This window comes from Boleophthalmus pectinirostris, unplaced genomic scaffold (assembly GCF_026225935.1).
Source record: "Boleophthalmus pectinirostris isolate CB_2022bp ecotype Guang Dong unplaced genomic scaffold, ASM2622593v1 HiC_scaffold_19, whole genome shotgun sequence".
Taxonomy (NCBI): Eukaryota; Metazoa; Chordata; class Actinopteri; order Gobiiformes; family Gobiidae; genus Boleophthalmus; species Boleophthalmus pectinirostris.
In genome coordinates, this window is record NW_026571140.1 from 42,998,589 (window position 1) to 43,005,465 (window position 6,877).

Genomic DNA, 6,877 nt, shown 5'->3' on the forward strand with positions numbered 1-6,877 from the left:
AAGCCTGGTCTAAACCAGGACTAAACTAGAAATAAACCAGGACTAAACCAGAACTAAACTAGGACTAAACCAGGATTAAACTAGGACTAAACCAGGACTAAACAAGAAGTAAACTAGAACAGTATTTGTTCTTTTTTTAATTATTATTTTGCACACCAGTTTCCAGTGTAGTTCAGGAATATTCAACTAAAATTTGACGAGGTCCAGTTAGAGAAAATCTCCTGAAGCAGAGGTCCAGGACGTCAGAATGTCTACCCTGAGTCATGATTGTGATACAGAAGTAGTCTCGTTTTATCTATGTCTGAATGTATGTGTAACCCAGTCTAAAAATGTCACTTTAGACTGAACTGACTAAAATATTCATATTTTCATCTTAATAAATAGCAATAAATATGACACTAATAAGTTACAAACATCTCAAAATGACAAAAATATATTTGATTAGTCTGTTAACAACATCTCTTATAAATAGTTCAGTATGTTGTAAGCCAAGCAAAGGGTTTCGTCAATTTTATTTGATAAAGTTCAGTTTGTTATGAACCAAGTTTGTTAAAACTGAACATGAGCATAGCACATTGTATCCAAGCCCCGGGGTTTCAAAATGGCCGCCCATTCAAGTTTTTTTTAATTTTTTTTTTAATTATTATTACAAAACTATAACAACAAGATAAAAACACCAAATGTATAAACAGTATAAAGTGCAGATTGGATTGTTGTTGCATCAATGCAAAGTCCAGTTCACAGTTATGGCAGGAGAGAGGGGTAGAAAATAGACATGTACATTCATACACATAAACATACATAAACATACATACATACGTCTTTTTTTATTTTTTATTTTTTAATTACAGTATGGGGGTGGTTTGCAAATTATCATACAGGGGAGCAGAAGGAATGAAACCAAAACTATACAACAAAAATAATAATAATAATAAAAATAAATAAATAATGTCATAAATTAAATGAAGCCATACTATACTTTTTATAGATATTGTAAGTTTTAACTGCTTTTAACCCATTCAAGTCAATGGGCCGAGCTCATGGATCTATTAAAATATCGATCCCATGATCCCAGATTCGCCTTTAGCCCGGTGAGGTTCTTTCAGTGGTTGTGGGCCGATCGAGCATGCGCAGTAATGTCTTTTCTCTACCGCAGGCACATGCACGGAGCACGGGCTCGTGTATCACGTGATCGCTTTGACCAATCAGAGCGAGAGGAGCAGAGCGGAGCCGGAGCGAACAATTCTAAAACCTTTTTTAAGACAACTGAAGTATTTTGAGCTGAGAAAATTGTATGATCTAAAAATAGGTAAAAATCACCACAAAATCTGACATTTTTGAAAGTTGTAGGTGCCTGTCAGCTGAACACGAGCAGTTTGTGATTACATTGTGCTCTATGAGAAAAATCTTGTGTCAGGCCATGGGATTATTTTCGCTGTAGAACCAGTGAGAGTCACTATGACAACTGGAGACAGCTACAAGCAACAACACCCTGTCCTGTCATTTTAATAGATCCATGATTGTATCTGCATTACCTAATGCTATTGTATGTCAATCTTTTGTTTTCTTGGAGTTTATTTGGAGGATGCATTAGTGATATCCAATCAGTGAGGAATGGGTGTGTTCCAATAATCACACATGTAAAAACATGTTGTCCTGTCAGTGAAGGAAAGTGGCCGGTAACGTTTGGTAAAATAGTCACAAAATGAGCCGTGGATTTAGAGTCTACAGGTTTTGTGTGGGACTGTTGTTACCTGATGTCACGTGAGTGTCCAGTGTGTTTATTTTGTGTATCAAAACAGCTCGTTTTGTACAAATAATGTGTAATGCTAATCGTGAGTTAGCGACTTAGCATGCTAACACTAAAGCTAACCTGGTAGTAAATGCTGTATACAAAGTATAGACATTTTATTTGATAAATATGCTAAAGAGAGACTTTGTAATGCACAGCGGACCAAGGTCGCTCTCTTTGGACCCTGCTGTGGATGTCAGTGTCTCGTTCCGACGTGTGTGAGCTGCTCCTGAATCCTGAACGAGTCAGATGTAACCCGCCATTTTGAACAAGCTCGTGGACACGTACATGCCGCGTGCCCAGCCTCTTCACCTGCCCACTGATGAAGACTACTGTTCTGTGAGTACCGTATTTTCCAGGCCATTAGGCCTCTAACCGCATCAAAAAACGACTGCACGCCCCGCAATCCAGAGCGCCCTAAACACGAATCCACTTGGGTGTCAACGACTTCAGTAAACTACAAAGCCGCACCACCCGCAGAACACACAAACACACACGGAGCAGACAGCGACGGCACAGCGAAACACACCCACAGACACACTCATCACTCCACGCCGACGAGGAACGGAACGAACCGAAAAGCGAGTCCAATGTGCCAATCTGAGTCACAACTGAACAACTGAGTCATTGCGACAGATCCAGCGGTCCCAGACAGCACTCCTTGTTCCAGGCTCGATGGTGAGCCTGGAAAAATATGTAGGTTTTATTTTGTTCATTGTGGAGAAAGCTGCCTCACAGCTGTATGTGGAACCAAACATGTTCAAGATGTACAGGTCGACTTTCCTCAGACTGCAATGGGATCTGTCTGCAGACCACAGGAAATAAAGATGTTTCCACTTAAAATTGAATTGCCTTGTCAAAATGAAAAGTAATTTAATAATTTGTTAACTATAGGTCCGGGTCCGTATGAGATGGCATCTGGGTCAGGACTTGGACTCTGGTCTGGCTTTTAGTGATCCCTGGTGAAATTAGTAATATACATTTTTCTTAATGTTTCAGGTACAAAAATATAATTTGCAAGAGACCTCCATAACCTCCATAACAGAAGACAAGTATACATCTACATAGACAGTATATGGGTCAATAACATGACGCCTAAATTTTCTGTTCAATTGGAATTTCTTCAGTTAAAAAAGGTTTAAATTTCATAATAATTCAGCACTTATTTGTAGCACCCATGGAACCAAATCATTTTTCAGAAATCATTAGTTATCATGCATGTTTTTTGTACTTAAAGTGTTAAAGTGTCATGAGGTGCGACCGTCCGCCCTCAACTGCTGACTGCAACTGCAACTTCTTTAAAATGACTCTAAATCTAATTAAATTTATTTTCTTTCTTTTTTGGCATATTTTCTGAAGTGTTTTGTAGTCACACATGAAATTTCAGCTTTCTTGAATAGATATTTCCCCATAATATACAAACAAATATTGTTCGAGCGTGTCCGTTTTCTCAAATATCATGTGGTGCGAGCATCAAGAAATGACTATTTTGGGCCTTTTATTTTGAATTCAACTGAAAAAGAGGAAGATGCATTTTTCACCAGTTTGCAAAGGACACATGGAATCGACACGGAGGTTTATAACCCTCTTTCATCCATTTGAAAAAGTCATGTTTTTAAGAGCTGGGAGGCAGTTGTCATATTTGGATCTTCATATGGTGCGACCTCAAAAAGAAAACAATAATGAAGTTTTATTTACAAATGTATATTTTGATAACATAGTTGAAGGTGACTCTTGTGAGAAACCAGCTCGTTTTTTTACCGTGGTTATTGTTTTGCCTGTAAATTTAGACTGAATCTAAAAAAACGTGATGTGGTGCGCCCACTGTAGGAAATTTTCCATTACTCATAGATTTTTTATGCTTTTGAAATTATTTTCCTGATTAATACAAACAATTAATTAATTTGAAAAGACTTTGACTGTTTTTTTTTTTTTTTTTCATTTTTGAGTATCTGTAATTCATATTTATACAGTATAATGAGAAAATATATAAAAATAAGTGAGACCATGTCACTTTGACAACATATATTTATTTTTAACTGTTTTTAAATCTATTTTATCAGATGCCACTGTCAAGCAAAGTAAAGACGCCCGCCACAGGGAGTGTGTCAATTCTGACCATGCAGCAAGAGCACAACCAGAGCCGGGAGAAGACAGAGGTTTGTTCTGAAACGTGGAAAAGGAAATATTAATTTGAATAGCAAAACATATTATTTATCAAGAATGTTGAGAATAATGAATATGACAATGTTATGTAAAGGAAAAGTGGAAATGAGTGTGTTCAAGAGGAATCAAATCTGTTTACAAATGTTTTTAAGTTAACTTAAACTGTGATTTTAAAAATGATGTACGATGTTATGAAAATGGAAGCACTGTTGTGAATGAGAAAAGTAGAAATGCAATGGATAAAAATGATTGACAATGTTTGTCTTCACTTGCCTTTGTTTAACTGAAATGATCTGTTTACAAATATCAACAAAGGCCACAAATGTCAAGTTCTTAAGTATTATGGTTCTTAAAATGATTTGCAAGTGTGACAGTGAAAATGAAATGTTATGAAAAAATGACAATGTTGTGAAATGGAAAAAAATATTACATTTTCATCTTCATTGAGAATTAAACTGGAATAAAATTTGATTTAATTATACATTTTGCATTTTATTATTTGTTTGGCCAGTGTGAGGTTTTCCTGTCATTTGGTGCGACCAGGTATCATATGGTGCGAATAATAAAAGCTGTAATTTTATTTTTTTCTCTTGATGTACCTTATACAGGCATGTTGCTCAAACAAATACAAATGAATGAGTAAATATATAAATGGACATAGTTAACGCGCTCGCCGCCGCGTTCCAAACAGGAAGTTCACATGTGGCTCTTCTGGCTCCTTCTGACTCTGGCTCCCATTGACTTACATTATAATATTGTGGCTCTTCTTTCTGTACCTGCTGCTGTGAACTTCGTCATTTGGTCTTAAAATGTTTGTATTAACCTGCTCTACATGATCCTGTTTTGTTTGTTTTTTCACTATTTTGTCCATCAAAGAAACCCTGTTCATAACATAAAGTCTGGCTCCAGATTTGCTCGTGTAACCGTGAGCATCGTGAGCTTCATTAGACTGGAGCTGAACGCTGTAGTCGACGTCACACTCGCTTAGTCCACTTCTGTACACAGTTTATGCTTCAGTATGAAGTTTGTTTATTAGTTTTCTGGTCGTGCACAGCTCCAGGTTTGTTTTTGATGAGGAAACATTATAACACAGATCAGAAAACAGTGTGACGTGAGCCGTGCAGTGTTTGTTGTGGAGCTGTATTGCTGTACAGAGGCGTGTGGACGGACGACTCCTCCCTGGTCACTGCACATGATCGCCGTACATTTGTTTGTTCAAGTATTAGTGATGGTAAATTTATACATTAAAATATTCTGGGATTAGTGTGGAGGGAGGCCAAGGTGGTACTGGTGTGTCCACTGCTGCTTTACCTGAATCAGAATGCCCGTCAAAGACTCAAACTTGGTTTCTAAATGGTTTTGTCAGTGGACTTTATAATATTACACTGTAAAACTATTTGTTACTGTTAAATCGGAGTCATCTTGGCCAAGTGTTAAAGGACAACCACTGTGAAACATCTGTCTACTGAAGACTGCAAAAATAAAGTCACTTAAAATATGGATCCTTACAGACGTCACCATGAATCTGTGATCAAAATCACTCATGTGTTCTCCAAATATGGAGTGGTGTTGTTGGACATAATTTGAAGTGATGTCATCAGAATAAATTGGAAATAATGATGTTGTTGCAATAGTGACGCAGTCACACACAGAAAAACAAAACAGCAGCTGAATCCACTGCACATTTATTATACGTATTGTATCAGATGAACATTACACTTTACAGTGAAACAAGACGAAGTGGCAGCAGACTCCAGTTTTTTATTCACAGATCAAGTCAATGACAAAACTATAAACTGTCTACACAAAAAATATAAAATAACCTGCATATAAATGTGTAAAATGTAATGCTTTTGATTGTTTTCTATCATTGTTTGATCAGTATGTAGTTATTACAGTCTACACACATTAGAATCAGTTTGGTATTCTACAAAACAACAAAACTTATTTAAAATGTATGAGCTTATTATCAAATCAGAAAATAAAGTCCATGTGCAGGTGTTGCTTTTTGGCATAATTTCTAACAGCCAGGTTTACGTGTTACACAGACAGAGGGAAAGGTACGTGAGCAACGATCATCATTCCAATTTTGTTCTTTACCATAACAAGTCTGTGCACAGTGTTCAGTTCTATGCCAGTTGCTTGGTTCTCCGGCACTCCACTTCGTAAACACCACTGGAGAACCATCAGACCACATCCACGCTCCTTCCTTGTGGACGTCACTGAGTCCAATCCAAGTTTGTTCCAGAGTGCGATCAAAATCCCAGATCAAACGCTTCACAAAGTTGTGTTCTTCCAGGCTTGTGGATGGACACCAGGTTGGCGCTCTGAGACACACAGTAGATCTCTGCATCAGCCCAGGTCGTACGAGTGGCCACATACTTGTAACAACGACCGTTGAAGCTGAACCAGAACAGGGGGCAGGTCCCCCGCACCAGCTTCACTTCACTGAGCTCAGGTGGAGCAGCCAAACCCAGGGACACACCCAGAAGCAGCAGGAAGAAGATGGACGACTGCATGGTCTTCATCTCAAAGGCAGAATCATGATCCAAACTGTGAGAGGGGTTTTATAGGCCGTGTTTACAGTCGACTTTAACCTCCATCAAAGGTTAGAAACAGTTCATCAAACATTAACATTTCTGAACAAAGGTGGTTGTGTTACTGTATAAATCAATTGGTTAAGTTATTAATTTATTCAAGGTGCATTGTGTAACTTTTCTGGAGGAGGATCTGCCACCTGCTTTTCTCCATGGAGATGTGATTGCCTGGAATGCTTTGTCTGGAATGTTTCACAGTGTGGCTTTAAACCTTTCTATTGTCATGGAGACCAAACCAAGTGAAGGGTCAGATATCTGGAATGACCCCACTCAGTCAGAACGCCTGTTTTTCCTCAATATTTATGAGCAATAAAACCAGCTG

General features: G+C 37.9%; 1 pseudogene; it reads right to left on the reverse strand.

Moving 5' to 3' along the window:
- Positions 1-5,627: 5,627 nt before the first annotated feature.
- LOC129409267 (lactose-binding lectin l-2-like) lies at positions 5,628-6,505 on the reverse strand (annotated as a pseudogene).
- Positions 6,506-6,877: the final 372 nt, after the last annotated feature.